This window comes from Ursus americanus, chromosome 16 (assembly GCF_024610735.1).
Source record: "Ursus americanus isolate L20-20 chromosome 16, mUrsAme1.1.p, whole genome shotgun sequence".
Taxonomy (NCBI): domain Eukaryota; kingdom Metazoa; phylum Chordata; class Mammalia; order Carnivora; family Ursidae; genus Ursus; species Ursus americanus.
This window is the reverse complement of record NC_142142.1, coordinates 10,212,065-10,230,163: the sequence shown is the minus strand read 5'-3', so window position 1 is coordinate 10,230,163 and position 18,099 is coordinate 10,212,065. Positions and strand designations below refer to the sequence as shown.

General features: G+C 53.7%; 1 protein-coding gene across 4 annotated transcripts in view; it reads left to right on the top strand.

Annotated features, from left to right (window-relative positions):
- Nucleotides 1-16,915: 16,915 nt before the first annotated feature.
- Nucleotides 16,916-18,099, top strand: part of GDPD5 (glycerophosphodiester phosphodiesterase domain containing 5) — an 84,424-nt gene continuing 83,240 nt past the window's right edge. The window contains exon 1 of one of the 4 annotated variants that reach the window (XM_045816211.2): nt 16,916-17,741. The gene's annotated coding sequence lies outside the window, so the exon portion shown is untranslated. The remainder of the gene's footprint in view (nt 17,742-18,099) is intronic. The other 3 variants (XM_045816208.2, XM_045816209.2, XM_045816210.2) reach the window with 3 other exon arrangements.

Sequence of the window (18,099 nt, the reverse complement as noted above, 5' to 3'; positions counted from 1 at the left end):
TAATTTTTCAGAGGCAAGCAGGAAGTCGTTCTACTCTTTCTTGTAGATTTGATTCGAAATTACATGAAAGGGAGTGGGCTGGAGACAGATACAAAACAAGACGGGTGTGACCTATTGCTGCAGTGGGATGATGAGTGATGGGGGCTTATTATACTAATCTGTCTAATTTTATGTACCTCGTCCACATGTTTATTTTTTTCCTTTGGGGGAAGGCAGAAGGGAGGGAGAGAGAGAATCTTAAGCAGTCCACACCCAGTGCAGAGCCTATGACAGGGCTCGATCCCACAACCTCAAGATCATGACCTGAGCCGAAATCAAGAGTCCGATGGCCAATTGACTGAGCCACCCAGGTGCCTTGCAAATGTTTATTTTTTTTAAACACAGTTCAAAGTAATATTAAAACACCAAAATCTTTCCAGTCTAGAATGAGACCTTTCTTTCAGGCTAGGCTTGCCTCAGAAACTGGAAACCTGGGGAGGGTGCTGCTCTCCCTCCATGACCATCTCTGGCTCCCGATGGCCCCTCCAGAGTGGAGTGCAGAGTGGGAGAGAGGGCAGAAAAGGTCCTCCTTGACTGACAACAGTTGTAACCTGGCCTGCAGACCCTCTGGCCATGGTGGATGTCCCAAGTTGATCTTAACTCATGGGATTCTCCTGGAGATTTTTCTCCTCTGGGGACCTCTCACCTAGATTTCCCCTGATAAAGCAGGCCTCCTCTGGTTTCCCACTTCCCTGTCGGTTTCCAGCTGTCCCCACTCTGTAGGGTTCTCCTTCCCAAAGTGGTCCTTAGGCAGCAGGACACCAGCTTAGGCAGGTGGGCCCTCATCTGGTCCCCTTGAAAATCAGGTGTCCTCTGTCTGGTCTACCCGGGCAGTGAGCCATTCCCAGTAGGGCCCTAGCCCTCCCCACTCTGCTGCCACACATAGCCCCTTGCTGTTAGGCTGGGCAGTGTGTGAGATCCCTTCCGGTCCCGGTGCCTCCCAGAATCGAGGCACATATGTCAAGCTCTTTGAACAGTGCTCTGGAAGCCTTCCTCACTTGGCTTAAAGGAGGGAAGGGAAGCAGAGCAGAATGACAATTGTCTCTCAAACCACCCCTGCACCACGGGTGGGTGATGGCTGGAGGCTGGCAGGACAGGTCTGGGAGCACTCCCTCTGCTGGGCCCGCAGGAGGGGCTGACACTTCATTTAGGACTCTGGGTGCTGGGGCCCTCTTGTCCACAGTTTTTAGAGCTCCTGGTGAGACACCAGCCATCGGACAAGCCTTATTCCCGCCCCGCCCTATCACACGACTGGAGAACACCAGACTTAAAAGACTTGCCAGAGGCTCCTTCATCACCTGGATTTGCCTGGCAAAAACTTGCTCCTCCACAAGCCTCCATTCAAGCTCTGCCTCCTCCAGGATGACCTCCCTGATTGCCCCCATGGAGCGCATTGAGACTCTCCTCTTCCCTGGTGTTCCCACCATAGCTCCTTCTCTCCTCCACTAGGACAGTTCTTGGTATTTTTGAAAATTGTCCGGTGTCCTGTTTCCCCATCAGACTGTGAGTTTCTTTTTGTTTGTTTGTTTGTTTGTTTTTTTAAAGATTTTATTTATTTATTTATTTATTCGACAGAGAGAGACAGCCAGCGAGAGAGGGAACACAAGCAGGGGGAGTGGGAGAGGAAGAAGCAGGCTCATAGCTGAAGAGCCTGATGTGGGGCTCGATCCCGTAACGCCGGGATCACGCCCTGAGCCGAAGGCAGACGCTTAACCGCTGTGCCACCCAGGTGCCCCAGACTGTGAGTTTCTTGAAGAATCCCTGGATGGCTTCTGCTTTATCACTGGGTCCGTGTTATCCAGCACAACGGCTGCCGGACACAAAGGAAGAGTAACGCAAGAACAGCAATGATGACAACCTGCACCGTGAACTGTGTGCCAGGCCCTGTGCCAAGCGTCATGGTGCATTATCGCCTTCATCCTATTAGAGTCTTAGGTAGTAGGTACTATTTTATGCCTGTTTTACAGGGGAGAAGACTGAGGCTCAGAAGGTGAAATCGCTGGCTTGAAGGCAGCAGAGCCGGGACGTGGCACAAGTCCTCCTGCGTGCGGGGCCCCTTGTGCTGTACTGAGCTGGGGCTCAGCTGTAGTTGATAGGCACGTGGGTGGGGGCAGGGATGGGTGGGCCCCCGTAGGTCAGCCTGATGGCCTCAGACCCCACCACACTAGGACTCTGTGCTTTCTTGGGGGTCGCAGGATATGCAGAGAGTCAGGGGCTACAGAAGGGTCAAGACAGGTGTGGGAGCTGCTGACTTCTGAGGCCAGTGCAAGGGCACTGCAGGATGTAATCGGGGCTGTCACTTCTTGCCAGCATTGATGAGCCCCATTTCCTTAATCTCTTAAGCCCTGCTCTGGCTCTTGAACAGACCCCAGGGGCTGGCAGCCCAGGCCCCAGCTCCCAGGGCTCCCGGAAGGGAAGGGAGAAAACTCATCCCTGGAAAGAGGCAGGTTGCAATGGCTCAGGGTATGGGTGCTCACAGGGCAGTGACGGGTGCTGGCTGGGTCGCAGTTCTCTGACCACCTGTCTGGGTTTGCCCGTGACCGAGGGATGCGGGGCTTCCAGTGCTAAAAGCAGCTGTCACCCTGCAACATTAGAGGCTTCTGCTCATTAGCTGCTTCTGGGCCCTGGATGACACGCTCCTGGGAAGACCAGGTGGTGTGAGCACGCACGGGGAGGTCGGCCTGGCTGGGGGCCCAGGGGCTGGTGGAGAGAGCGGGGCCAGCAGTTGGAGCCACCGGGCCTTGCACGCACTTCAGCCTTTCCCTGGCTGGGTGGCCTTAGGCCACTTGCCTAAATAACATCCCTGAGCCTCCTTTCCTCTCTCTACAATGAGGTGGGGAACATCCACTTGACCGGGCTCTTGTGAGGATGAAAATGAGATAACCCGGCAAAAGGCAGGCATCATTGCAGGCTTAGGTTCACCTGTGAGCAACAGAGCCCCAGAACCGTTCTGGCTTAAACAAGAGTTTGTTTCTCTCTGATGCAAGTCTGGAAATAGGTGATTCAGGGGTGGTGGGGAGGCTCTGCTTCATTCAGTCCTTGGGCATTCAGGCTCCTTCTAGCTCGTGGCTCCTCCAACCCTAGGGTATGGCCCTTGTCTTCAAAGACCAAGATGGCACCTAGAGCGCCAGCCATCACATCCATGTTCCAGGCAGCAGATGAGAGAAGGACCAAAGAAGTGCATGTCACTCCCCTTATAGATACTTCCCAGAAGTTGTACGAAGCAATTCTGCTTACATTCTGTTGGTCCTAACTTTAGTCCCAGGGTCATGGCAAGAGAGTCTGTGAAATGTACTTTTTATTCCAAGGGGCCCTGGTAAAAATCAGGAGTGTTATTATCGTGGAAGAAGGAGGGCACAGATATTGGGGAACTAGCAGAAGGGCCGGCCACGTGTACCTGGTACAGTGCCTGCCATACATCAGAAGCTTTAAGCGAATGTGAGCTCCTTCTTCCCAGCCTGAGAAAGCTTATGGCTCTAGCTTCCAAGCTGGCACAGGGCCTCCTGGGTGCCTCGATGGAAGCTGGGACCGGCTGGGATGTAAGAGGCAGGGACTTCCCTGGGTGGCCCTGGCCATCTGGTCCAGTACCGCAAGGCTCAGTGTGTTCCACCCCACATCTGAAGGCCAGCAGCCCAGGAGCTCAGCAGTGGGGCTCTGGGTGGCGAGGAGCCCTCAGGAGCCAGTCCCGAAGCTGGGGGCCAGAGATGCTCCGGTAAGGGGAAAGGGCTTGACCAACGCCAGGCAGGACACCGGGGTCCACCCACATAGCAGAGATCAGGGCGGCAAGGCAGCGGGCGGAGCCCCTGAGAGCCAGGCCTTTGCAGATGGCCACCACAGAGGAGTCACACTTGTCCGGTTTTATTTTAGAAGCGAGCTAACAGATGTTAAGTAATCTAGGAAAAGCAGCCGTTGCCAAAAAACAGACCCAAAAATACAAGGACGATGAAATCAGGCAGGGCACCAGCTCTCGCCCAGGAGGTGGGAGCTTTTCCTAAGGACATGGCAGGGATAGTATCTGCTTCATGGCTACGTTAGGGTCGGTGGCTTAGGGGACCTCGTAAGACCACCCCAAAGCGAGGCTGCTGAAAGCCCCGCGCCCCACACACGCGGTTTGGGTATGGAGGCAGGGAAGCTTGCCTAAAGATGTCAGTCCAGTCTTGGAGGCTTGAGGTTTGCTGGGCACGTTCCTTCTCCCGGACCCTGATCCACAGCTGGCTATTCCGTCCCCGAGCTGCACGTCTGTCCAAGCTGCATTGCCTGGCCCACCGGCCGGGGCCCGAAGAGATGTTGCCCGGAGGCAGGTGGCTGGGCTCTGGGCCCTCCGGGCTGCCTGATGCTTTCCACTGACCCCAGAGGCCTGCACATTCCATGCATGCATACCAGGACCTCCTCTCCTGCCCTCCCAGGCAACAGCCATGTGGCTTCTCCTCTGCCCTGCCATCTCCAAGACCCCTTCTCCACCCACATCCCAGCTGATGGTCTTGCCTCCTGAGTCACTGAGAGAATGAAAGAAAACAGAAAAGACTCCCCATAGGCTCCCTTCTCGCATCTTGTAGGTAATACTGTCCTCCTCCGGCTCAAGCCAGCCCCTCCCCCCAGGCAGTCTGCTCTCTCCCACTCCTTCAGCTCTTCTCTCCTCTAGATCCTTCTCTTGGGCATACACACATTCTAGTTCTAGCTCACAAAGCCCCCCTCTGTTTCCCTCCTTGGTCTTGTCTTCCCTTTCTTCCACAGCAGAACCCCTCAGAGGAATGGTGTGGACCACTGTCTCCAGTTCCAGCCTCCTGTAGTTCCATTTTTTTTTTCTTAAGATTTTATTTATTTATTTGACAGCGGGAGAGGGAACACGAGCAGGGGCAGAGGGAGAGGGTGAAGCAGACTTCCCGCTGAGCAGGGAGCCTGATGCAGGGCTCGATCCCAGGACCCCAGGATCATGACCTGAGCTGAAGGGAGACGCTTAACAACTGAGCCACCCAGGCGCCCCCAGCCTCCTGTAGTTTCTTATGCCCACCCTAACCAGTGTTTCTCCCGTCACTCCACCAGAGGTCTTTCCAAGGTCGCCACGACTTCCATGCTGTGGACCCAGTGGGTGACTCATTGCACACTGCTGCCTGACCGTCTTTGGGGTCCCTTTCCTCTCTTAAGTGCCAGGACCCCACACACCCTTGGGTTCCCTCCTATTTTCCTGACACCCCTCTCTGTCTCTGTTGCCCTTTCCTCCTCTTCCCCTGACATGGGAGCCTGGGGCTCGGTCCTTGACCTTCTCTTCAGCAGCCGCCATTTTCTTGCTGGTCTCATCCAACCTCGAGGCTTTAAGTACCTTCTCTACGCCCCGACTCCCATGTTTCTGGACTCTCCCAGACTCCAGACACGTATCTCCAACTGTGCACCCACCATCTCCACTTGGATGTCCCGGGGACATCTGAGAATTAGCACATCCGGACCCGAATTCTGATCTGCCACTCCAAACCTACTGCTCCTGTCACCTTCCTCGTGACAGACCAGGGCCGCGCCATCCTTCTAGATGCTCAGGCCAAGCACGCGGGGCCACCCTCGACTCCTCTCTCTCTGTCACAACCTATATTCAGTTCACCAGGAAGTCTTGTGGCTCCACCTGCCACAGACATCCCAGAATGTGACTCCCTCTCACGCGTCCCTGCCGCTGACCTCCCCTGAGCCACCACCACCTCTCCTTGGATTGCCGCATCTGCTCTCCCTGCTTCCACCCTACCCGCCTTGGTCTATTTAACTCAGGAGGCAAACACTGACGCCCTCTTGCTTTGAACTCGGTGGTGCCTTCCCAGTTCAACTGGAGCGAGACTTAAATTCCTTACCGTGGGCTCTAGGGCCTCCATGATCTGATCTCTGTGACCTCGTGGACCCATCTTTTCCCTCCCCGCCCCACCCCAGCCCCACCTCAGCTGCTCCATCACCCCCTTCTTCCAAGCCACGTTGGCCTCCTGGCTGGAACATCCTCACCTCAGGGCCTTTGCACCTGTGGTCTGCTTCAGGGTTTTTTTTACTCAAATGCCACATTTCCTGACCACTCCATTTAAAATGGTAACTCCCTTGCTGACCTTCCATGTTCTCCTCTGTCTATGGTGCTCTTTCTTTTCTCTATAGCACACATCTCATCTAATATCCCATTCTGTGCGTGTGTGTGTGTGCTTGCTGTCTATCTCCCTCCGCTAGAAAGTCAATTTCACGGTGGCAGAGATCTCTCACTGCTGTAATTGTGTAGAACAATGCTGAGCACGAGGTAATCACTCAATATGAATGTATTTAAAGAATGAAGAAAGGCGAGGCGCAATGACTACGTGAAGGAATCGCTCATCCCGCCCAGGAGGACTGGGCTGCCCAGAGAGGGCAGTAGAATGGGGCAACGATGACCATTGTTGTGAGTACCAAGGTGTACCAGGTCCTGGGGGCTGGGGGGTGTGGCCTGGTCGAATCAGACACATACGCTGACAGTCACAGAGGCACGTGGTAAATGAGAGGACAGAGGGAAGCCCAGGGCCTGTGGCAGCCCAGAGGAGAGCTTACCCATGAAAGACTCTTGTCAGGAGGGGACACCTGAGCCCTGCCTGAAGTCCTACCTGGCCACTCTCTGTCCAGCTCCACTCTAAGCCCAGCAGAGATTTCGAGGCAGCCGTGAGATAGAGTAGCCTAGATGCGGGTGTCAGAACTACCTGGATTTGCATGTGGGTTTCCCGGCTGGGTGGCTTTCGGCAAAGCACTTCCCCTCACCAAGTCTCGGTTTTCTCATATGTAAAGCGTGCCAGCTGCTGAACCGAGCTTCTCCTAAGTTCCTTCCGACTTCAGGCCTCAGTCAGGGCATGGAAGCTTGCCACTCGGATCTCCTTTCATAAGAGCCTATGGCACGGAGTGGAGGGAAGCATGGGACCTCTGGGCCAGGGACAATAGCACCCATAAGACTGAATGACCATTCGCAAACCTTGATGTTTACAGTCGAAGAAACCAAGACCAAGTGTAGTTGTAGTAAATCATATCATTTGTTCTCCATTCTTCCTTCTACCATTGCCATGGCCCACCGAGGGTAGAGTGTGAACCTCCTTGCTCTGTTGAGGTTGGCTTGGTCGTGTGACTTGCTTTGACCCGCAGGATGTGACCAGAAGAGACTGTGTGATTGCTCGGAGCCCAGGCCTTAAGAGGCATCACGTGCTTCCACTCGCACCCTGGGCATTTCTGTCATCCGCCTGGAGGAAAGCCTGCTCTGGGTAGCTAGTGATCCCAGGAGGGGAGGTATGTGGAGCAGACCTGAGCCTGAAAGACAGCCTGAAGTCTCCCCTGCCATCCCAGCCTGCCTGCAGACTGTGAGCAGGACAGAGGAGTATTGCTTCTAAGCCACTCAGATTTTTTTAGTTGTTTGTTACGCAACATCATCACAGCAGTAGCTGACCGATGCACCAACGTAAGAGAAGTCCTATCACAAAAGGTCACGTTAGAAGTCACAGTGTGTGAATCTTATCAATGCGATGTGCATAGAATTGTTTAGTAAAACAAGAAAAGTTCATCATATTATCGACAAACATCATCGTGACGGAAAAAAAGATACTTTTCTCTACTGATCGGTATGGGACAAACTGGGCAGATGGTCTGCCCAGCACCTGGTTTCCGAGAACTGCCTCTGCCCCTCCGTCCTCATTTACAAACATAGATACCACAGTCCTTTGCTCTCAACCTCCATGATGAGGAGTGAGGACATAGTCAATCTAGGCCACGTGCCTTCTTTTCAAGAATTTTGGAACCAGGACAGAGATAGAAAACTCAGTTTCTCTTTGGGTGCGTGGACCATAATATTAATCTGGGACCTGTTTGATGGCCCTGTTTTTGCCTCATCCTGAGGCCTGACTGCGCCCCTGCCCTTAGAGCTTGGGGGACTCCCCCATATCCTTCCACTGAATTCCCCTCAGTGCTGAAACTTGTTCTGTTACAGAAACTGAATCAGAAGAGAACTCTGTGGGAAGCAGTAGGTGGCATTTTGAGTTTATGAAATTTTGTTTGGCAAAGTTACTACCATGATGTGGCACATCTGTCTCCCCCCACTAAGCTGGACACTCCTCCAGGGCCGAAGATGGGGCCCGGTTCCATTCTGCATGTCCCCGTGCCGGCTTCAGGTCTGGCATGATCTGGGTGCTCAGCAAAGTTTCCTTGAACTGAGTCCTTATAGGAAGCCACAGTTAGCATCACCTTTCCCGCGGTGTTGGCTGGTCAGGGGTATTTCTAATCTTCTCTCCTGAAGAACAGCACCCATGTTACCTCATTAGCACATGACACTGGAGACAGGACGTCACCTGAGTTACTCTCCTCTTTCTTCCCCCACCCCTGCTGCTCTCAGACCTAAAGGATACCCCTCTGTTCTTGGGCACACAGCCTAGTGAAAAAGAATACCAGATTATCTTAACTCTGGGTTTACCCCTTCCCAGCTGGGGGGCTGTGGGCATGCTACTTAGCCTCTGTGTTGGTTTCCTCATCTGCAGGTGGAAATAGTAATGGTCTACCCCACAGGGTTGTTACGAGGTTTAAGAGCAAAACGTTTGTCAACAACCAAAACAACCTGATTCAAAAAGGGGTGAGGGACTCGAGTAGAAGTTTCTTCAAAGAAGATATACGGATGGCCAATAAGCACATGAAAAGAGCTTGCCATCACTCATCATTAGGGAACTGCAAATCAAAACCACGAGATCATGCTTCACACCCATTGGGCTGGCTATTATCAAAAACCAGAAAGTAACGAGTGTGGGTGAGGATGTGGAGAAACGGGAACCCTGGTGCCCTGTTGGTGGGGCTAGAAAATGTTGCAGTCACTGTGGAAAACAGTATTTAATGCTTAGCAATACTTCATATTTAAAAGTTTAATTAGGGGCACCTGGGTGGCACAGCAGTTAAGCCTCTGCCTTCGCCTCAGGGCGTGATCCCGGCGTTATGGGATCGAGCCCCACATCAGGCTCCTCTGCTATGAGCCTGCTTCTTCCTCTCCCACGCCCCCTGCTTGTGTTCCCTCTCTCGCTGGCTGCCTCTATCTCTGTCGAATAAATAAATAAAATCTTTAAAAAAAATTTTTAAAAATAAAAGTTTAATTAAAAAATTACAAATAGAACTACTCCATGATCCGGCAATTCCACTTCTGGGTATATACCCGACCGAACTGAAAGCAGAGGGTCAGACAGGTACGTCTATTCCCACGTCCACAGAGCATGAGGTATGGCAGCCAAAAGGTAGAAGCAATGGATGAATGGAGAAAATTCATGCACTGGAGTAGTATTCAGCCCTCAACAGGAAGGACAGTCTGACCCACGTGACAGCATGGATGAGCCTTGAAGGCTTTAAGCTAAGGGAACAAGTCTGTATGGTTGCCCTTATATGAGGCAACTAAAGCAGTCAAATTCATAAAGACAGAAAGTAGAATGGTGGTGGGCAGGGGCGGGGGGATGAGGAATAGGGAGTCACTGTTTAACCGGTACTGACTTCAGTTTGGTAAGACGAGGAATGTTCTGGAGACGGATGGCGGTGATGGTTGCACAACATCGTGAATGGACTTCATGCCACTGAAATGGACACTGACAAATGGTGAAAACACACATTTTAAGTTATGTAAATTTTACCACAATTTTTTTTTTAAGTAAAATGCTTGGAACAGGGGCCTAGTACATAATACACGTTCCAAAGCAGACGCTGGACCCTTTCGGGTCCAAACTCCTTTGTAATGATCTTAAGGCATCTTTTGCCTTTTTTCACTGGGGTGATGTTTTGCAGATGGGGCGAAACAAGGGTGGTGCAACAGGGGTGCCCCTATGCCCATCAGAGCTCCAAACTGTCCTAGAAATAGCCATATTCTTTGCTGCCATGCCCTCGCAGTAAAACACTGCCAACAGCACTCAAGAAAGCAATAAAATTATTGTATTGATGAAACAATAAAATGTATTCAACCCGTTATATATTGACCCTTGAATATACACCTTTTTAATATTCTTTTTTTTAAAGATTTTACTTATTTATTTGACCGAGAGATAGAGAGCCAGAGAGCACAAGTGGAGGGAATGGCAGAGAGAGAGGGAGAAGCAGGCTCCCCACTGAGCAAGGAGCCCAAATTGGGGCTGATCCCAGGACCCTGGGATCATGACCTGAGCCAAAGGCAGACGCTTAACCAACTGAGCCACCCAGGCGCCCTCCTTTTTAATATTCTGTGTGGCAAACGGGAAGCACCATAAAGGACTTGTGCTGTAGACAGAAGCACCATGACTGTCTCCAGGAAAAGCGTTTGTGCCATTGTTTGAATTGTGAGTTAAACTAGCCACTTTTTCTCATGGAACACCATTTTTATTTGAAAAAAAAATTGACAGGCAAATTATGGTTATGCAGACTTGAGTATCTGGCAGGCATTTTTCTCAAAAACGAATAAATGAACCTGTCATTTCAAGGTGGACTGACACTATTTGCTGCTCACGATAAAATTCAAGCTTTCAAGTGAAAATTAGAATCTTGGAAAACTTGTGTTCACCAGTGTAAGCTTGACAGCTTCTCAATATGTAAAGATTTCTCTGATGAGCTCTATAGTGATATTAATGAATTTGATTTTTTATATCATATGCTAAAATTTATCAGTATTTGAAAGATACCTTGGTGAACAATTTTTTTTTCACTAAAGGCCAATGCATGCTGTTACAAAATCATGCATGGGTAAAAGATACGTTTAAAGTGCAAAAGAAGGGCACCCAGCTGGCTCAGCTGGTAGAGCGTGTGACTTTTGATCTTGGGGTTGTGAGTTTGAGCCCCATGTTGGGTGGAGAGCTCCCTTAAAAAAATGCAAAAGAGACCAATGGATATTAATGTAATACGATTTCAGATTCTAATAGCAACTATCTGTCAAGAAATTTATAGAGTTTTGGTTAGTATCAAAGGAGAATATCCACAATTATTTGAAAAGGCCATGAAAATACCTTTTCTTTTCTAGATACAAGTCAGTATAAGCCTGTATTTTCTTTGTAAGTTTCAAACAAAACAACATATTGTGTCCAATTGAACGCAGAAACAGGAGAATCCAGCTGTCTTCTATTAAGCCAAGCATTAAAGAAATTTGTAAAGCTATGAAACAATGCCACTCTTCTCACGAGTTTTGTTGTTGTTGTTGTTTAGGAAAAAATATTTTTCATAAAAATATTAAAATTTGGGGCGCCTGGGTGGCACAGCGGTTAAGCATCTGCCTTCGGCTCAGGGCGTGATCCTGGCGTTATGGGATCGAGCCCCACATCAGGCTCCTCTGCTATGAGCCTGCTTCTTCCTCTCCCACTCCCCCTGCTTGTGTTCCCTCTCTCGCTGGCTGTCTCTATCTCTGTCGAATAAATGAATAAAATCTTTAAAAAATATGTGTTAAAATTTAATACGATTGTTATTTTAATGACGTAAATATTTTTAAATATCTGTTTTAACTTATAATACTGGAAATACCAATATAAACCATGTAAACAGAAGTTCTGTGGAGTCCTCAATAATTTTTAGGTGTGAAACAGTGTCCCAAGATCCACACGTTTGAGAGCGAGAGCTCTGGTGTTAGCGCTTCGAACTATTATTCTGCACCATCCCATATCAGACAGCAGGGGGCAGCAGAGGCAGTCAGATAAAGTTATCCCCGTGCCTTTCTTTGAAGCCATTAGGCACCTTTTGGGTGTGACCCGAGCCGCCGCGTGCTGCCGAAGACACCCAAGAAACACAACATGGAGTTCATGGTCCCGTGATAACGCAGTTGACAATAGGGGAGCCAAGATCCCCCCTCTTGTGAGCATCGGGAGGTGCCGGTAAAGTCAATGATCACTGTTGTTCCCACTGACAGGTAGCAAGGCCTGCTGGAGGGGAAGGAGCCCAGATGATCTGGGGTCAGAGAGGACCCCGAAGTTCCCCATCCTTTCAAGACTGGAGCCAAGGATCCAGCAGCAGGAGAAGCAGGCCAGGTATAAATTTTTATTTACTCGACAGAGACATTTCCCAGCGCCATGCCCAATCCCTCCACCATGTGAAAGAGGCCAGTACAGATTTATGGCTCTCCCCTCTGTCTCCCTTCCACTTTCCAGGGCCACGCCTCCCAGGCTCCCCGCCTTGGCTCCTGCTTCACTGAGGCCTTCAGCCCTGACCTTCCTCACCTGCCCTGGCCCCACTCTAGCCCCCCCACCACCTGGAAGCGGGAAGTGCTGTCTGTCCTCAGTCTCTGGTCTCTCCGGCACACTGCTACCTTCTCTCCTTCCCATGGCTTTAGGCTTTAGGTCCTCCTCCAAATACAAAAACCCAAAGCCTCCACCTCTGCCTCCTGCCCCAGCTGCCACCTAAGTGTGCCCCCTTTGCCAGCGACCCTGGAAAAGGCCCGCCACACCGTGTCCACGTACACCCCTGCTCCTGTCTCCACCTCTCCCGGGAACCACCCTGTCCCCAGCGGCTGACCCCGATGATTCAGTCCTCAGGCTCCCGGCCTGTCCCCTTCTCCCCTTCTCTGACCAGTTTTTCTCTGACTCTGCCCAGGGCTCCATGCCCTGTGGGGTTTCCTGCTACACCCTTGTGAACCACATTCCCTCCCTGGCGCTGGTCCCCTCTTACCCCAAAGACAGGCCCAGACCCCACAAATTTTCTATCTCCCTTATCCCACATAGACACCATCAGTAGCTTGCCTCTTTCCCCCTTCCCCCTAAATGTTCTTGACCCCCCAACACCCAGCCCTGGGGCCCAGGCTCAGAGCCTCATCTCTCCTTGTCATCCGGGCTCTCAGAAGAGGCCCCAGCTGCTCTCCGTGCCTCAGTCTTCTCCAAAGGGTGACCAGGGCGAGCTCTGAGAAGCCAAGCTGACACTGTCCCCTGCTTAAACCCTCCCAACATGCCCCCCTGCTGGCAGCGCAGAAGCCAAACTCTGACAAAGACCTGAGGGACAGGTCTTCCTGCCTACCTCTCCAGCCATGGGCTCTCTTGACCTTTCCGCCTAGGAGCTATGGGAGCCATGTGGCTCCCCCTCTACATGCCATGCTACCTCGGGCCTCGCTGACTGAGCGCTTTAGTCCTCATGGCCTTCCAGGGGCCGCCATTTTCATCTCCATCTTATTCACGAGGACACTGAGGCAGGGAGAGGGGAGGTGACTGGGCCAGCCCAAGCATCACGTCCCAAGTGCCCTACGCCCTACCGTGCCTCCAGAGCGGGTAAGTGACTCTGTTGCCACTCCTCCACCCCACCCGCTCCCCACTCAGCACACACTCTTACCCAGGCCCACCATGCTTTAAGGCCAGCCTCACCTGCTTCAGCGGACGATGCTGTGCTTCCCACCAGGGGAGTCGGGCAGGCTTCTCAGAGGGGCCTTGAAGGATGGAGGAAATTCCACGGCCAAGGATTCCAGGCTGGCAGGGCAGAGAGGTGGGCAAGCACCCCGTCTTGTGAGTTCCGCCGAGCCTCCCAGCCCCACCAGCAGGAGGCGGTGCGGCCTCCCGCTGAAGCTCCCGGTGTCCCCGCCAGCCCCAGAGCCGCACCTGCTTGTGGTGGGTGCGCTGTCAGGATTTGTTGGAAGCAGAGCTCATGGGGTGTGAAGTCATAGACAATTTGGTGGCCCTACTTAAACAGAATGCAAGATTCTACTGGAGAGAATGTTAGCGTTAACGTGAATATTTATTTGCATGGGAATACAGACGAGCAGTGTAATAGGGCGGTGGCTACGGTGGCTTCCCTGTTCCCCCTCCACTGGTCCGAAGGCTATGAGAAGGATGGGGGGCTCAGGGAGTGCCAGGGCACAAGGCCGACAAGGTCAGCCTCTTCGGTCAATCCCAGACGCCCAGGTTCAGAGCCCGCCTCTGAGCCCTCAATCACCCTCCCAGACAAGCTGCCACGACCGTGAATCTGTCCTGCTTTGTGGACCTCTCTGGTGGCAAAAAGGCCCGATTCTCCCAGCTCAGGAGACTTCCTCCCCTGGGAGGGTAGCCAGAGGGCGAATGTGGGTGTCTGAGAACTGTTTGCTGATCACCTCCTGGTGACCTTGGGCACTCTTCTCCTGGGCCTCAGGGGTGATGGCGGGGCTGTTCTGAAAGCCTCCTTTTCATTCTGGCATTCTGTTCATCTGACCTCCTAGGAAGCTTTCCCAGCAGGGGCGGCCAGAGAGCCAAGCTCTGAGAGCCTCTTTCATTCCCCAGGAGTTGAGGTCTTCCAGGGGCCTGCTCCTGCTGCTGGCTGCTGGTGGGTGGGGGCACACTGCCACGGAGGGGCTCCCAGCCCAGTGGGGCCAACTAGACATGAAATACGTAATTACAGAGACTTCCAGCCAAGGGATCGCATACCAAAGGCAGACTCCCTGGGGGAGTCCAGGAAGGCTTCTCAGCCAGGAGACACTTGATTTGAGAGATGGAACATTCATTCAACAGTTATTTCCTGAGCACCTACTACGTGCCAGGCTCTGTGCTAGGCTCTAAGGATACAGCCGGAAAGAGGATAGATGGCCATTTGCTCTAAAGTTCCTTCTCTTCGGTCCAGCAGGGAAGTAGAAATTACTCAGGAGAGAAAAGGAATATGGGATCCCAGGCAAGGGGAACAGTAAGAGCAACCCCATGGAAGGGACAGACTGCATCCTGCTTGTGGACAGAGGTGAGAGAAGTTTGGTACAAGGGGAGAAGGAAGTGATTGGGAGATGAGGCTGGTGACATTGGCAGAGAGCAATAATGGAGGGCCTGGACCACTAGACTGGGGATTTAGGACTTGATCATGCTGGCAACTGGGAGCCACGGAAGGTTCCCAGCAGAGGGAGAAGTCAAAGGTTTCTTAGTGAGATAGCCTCCTCCAGTCCTCTTGCCACAGCCACCAGTGTGAGCTTCCTGGAGCCAACCTCCCCACCCCAACCCCTGGACTTGGCTAAGAGAGGGCGCCCCCTCCCCCTAGCCTGGACTTCAGCCTCCAGCTCACCCTCTTCCTTGTTCTTCCAACCAGACTCTAAGGCTGGTGCACTCTCAAGAGGGGTTGAGGCAGGGCCTCTGGGTGCAGACCTCATTGAGGACTCCAGCCCTTCACTGTGTGGGCCCCAGAGCATTTGCCTCCTATGGGCTTTAAATGTTTTCATGCTACCTGGTTTCCCTACAAAGTCTTTCCCATATCAATGCCTGGCTTAAAAACTTCCAGGGCACCCCTCTGACAACCAGTGAGTCTAGGTTGGGGCCTCAGAATAACTCTGCTGGGTTTGGGATCATGAGCGAGACCCCAACAGAGTTCTTGGCCCTTAGAAGAAAGTCTGAACTCCCTCTCGTCTGGCCCCACCACACTGTTCTCTTCCCATCAGTTCTGCTGTTCCTTCCCTGGGTGCTCTAGCCACCCTGAACTTCTCTGGGTTCTTCAACAAAGGAATGCTCTCCCTCCCCTCCAGGGTTTTGCCCAGGCCGGCCTCTCCGTCCATTTCCTGAGGTACCCCCCTAACCTAGCTAAACCCGACTTCTGGCCTGAGCCAGCCTGTTACTCCCTCCTGGAAGCCTCCCCTAATCCTCCAGAATAGGCCAGGGGTCCCCAGGAGTGATTCCAGCCTTTGCATATGCTGTCTCCTCTGCTAGGAATACCCCTTCCTCCACCTTTTGAAGTCCCGTGCCTGCCCGGTCCCTGCCAAGTAGCAGCAGCTTTATATCCAGAGGCTCAGAAAGGTCAAGTAACCCAGTCAAAGCCACACAGCTCCGCCCTAGAAAGGGATAGTGATGAGTGGACAGAATCCTGTACCAGGTGTATGATCTTGGGAACATCACTTGGCCTCTCTGTGCTTTGGTGTCCTCATCAGTGAAATGGGGTACATACTCTGTAAGGTTGATGTGAGGCTTACAGAAAAGCTTACTGTGCGGCCTCCATTCCTTTGCTCCCCAGTCCAATTAGTGGCTTTCACATGGCCCCTGCGGCACATCAACACTCATTCATTCATACATCAAAACTCTCCGACGCCTGCCCTGTGCCCTGCCCTGTGCAGTCGACTGGGGACTCAGAGATGATCAGACGCAGCTTCTGCCCCAGGGCTCTGGGGGAGGGAAGGGAAGGGGAGGGGAGGGAAAGCGAGGGGAGGGGCTGGAGCAGACGGCAGATACGTCATTATTCAAGAAGAGCGTGTGTATGTATGTGTGTGTTACCCTCACACACTGCTTTTGACTTCGTATTTCTAAAACTGACAACGACTCTCCTTCCCGCGGATGGGAGCTGGGAAAGGGGAAATGTTGAAGAAAGATTCACTCTTTAAAAAGAAAGAAAAGATCTGCTCTTTATTTCCAAAAACTTGTTTTTCACCGCTTCCTGAAATCTGAGTATTTCACAGCTTCCAACGTTCACCTTCGCGCGCTGAGCCCTAGAAGTTGGGGGGAGAGGGAAGAGTACTGTGAGGGCGCTGTCCCACTACCCCGGAGAGCTCCCCTATCCCTGGGAGACTTCACTACCCCGGAATAACCCACCTCACCTCCATCCTGCTTCTTTTCCTACCCCAACCCCTGTTCTTACCTCCTGACTCCCCACTCCCCAACACACGGCAGCCCCACGCTCCCAAGCCCATACAAACCAGCCGTCATCGCCTCTCCCACCATCCGGGTCCCCAGGTGACCCTGTAGCCTGTTCCACTCTTTAAAAACCCCCACCCCTCCATTGTCCTCTCCCCAGCGGCAACCTCCTCTCTGTCTGCCCCGCCCTCTCCGGGGTAGAGTACACATTCCGCAGAGCGCCTCTCTTTTCCCACTCTCCCATTGGCTCCTGCTGCCGGACAGCGCGGGGCCGGAGGAGGGGATCTGGGCCGGGCCCGCCTCCTGCCAGTGGCTCTGGCGAGGGCGGGGCCTCGGGTGACCCCGCCCCTTTCGGTCTGGGCCGCGCCGGCTGGCGCTCAGGCGCTGGGCGGCGCTGCCTCGGCTGGGCTCGGCTCAGGCTCCGGCTGCAGCTCCTGTGGGGGTGGGCAGCGGGGATGACAGCAGCGGGGGTGGCAGCGGCTGCCGCGCGGGGCTGAGCGAGCCGCGAGCGAGCCGGGGGAAGAGGAGGAAGTGGAGCCGCGGCCCGGAGCTCCGGAGTCAGCCGCCGCGCCGAAGTCCGCCCCGTTTTGCAGAGCGAGCCGAGTCCGGACCTGGGAAGACTTCCCCGCCGGGCTCCGGCCGCCGCGGCTGCGAGCGTCCTCGCCTGCGCCTTGCCGTGCCCCGCCTGCCCCAGCCAGGGGTTCTGCGCCGGGACGCTCCCAGCCTCGCGATCCCGGGCGTTGTGACCAGGACGCCCAGAGCCCCGACCCGATCCAGTGCACTGGGGCGGGACGCTCCTGGCCCACCATACGGGTCCATGGTTGCGGGCTTGTGCCCCACCTTTCTATAGTGTGTGTCGGAGCCCTCCGCCTGAGACCCGGTTAAGGCAGGTGCCCAACAGCCCCCCTCGACTGAGTGCAAAGAAGCCCAGAAGCCCCCAGCCTCGGGCTCCCGAGACCGAACCTTCAGCTGCCTTCGCCCGGGTGTTTCGGACTTGGGACCGTGCGAACGCCCAGGAAGCCCCGGCCCGGGTCCAGCGCCCCGCGAGGAGTCCCAGGCGGGTGGGCAGTCGGACTGAGCCCGACCGAGCTGGTGCTGCGAGCCGAAGCTGCCACCTTTTCTGCCGCCTCAGGCGAGGGGCTCAGCGCTTGCCCCGAAGAAGGGAGCACAGGACTCCCCCCTGGCCCCGCGGCCGGCGAGAGCTGAGAGCTGCAGGTGAGAGAGTCCCGGATGCCGGGCAAGGGCGGCCTTCGACCCCAGCCGGGCAGCGCCGGGGCCAGCTGCGGGCGTGTACCGGTCACTAGCTGGGGCTGGAGCTGGGTAGGAGAGGGCGTGGGAAAGGGCGGGGGAAGGGAGAAAACAGGCACTTATTGAGCGCCCATTGTGTGCGGGTCCGCGCCCCACCCTTGCGCAAATGGTCCCTCGTGTACGGCTCACTACTACTCCGTGAGATAGAAAGGTGTTGTGTATTGTTACGGGCTCTTACAGATGGGGAAGCTGAGGTTCAGCGTGGTTGAGTGGCCCTGCTCTTTCACTCTGGGTACGAGAGTGGGTAGGAGGGCTGGGGGGGAGA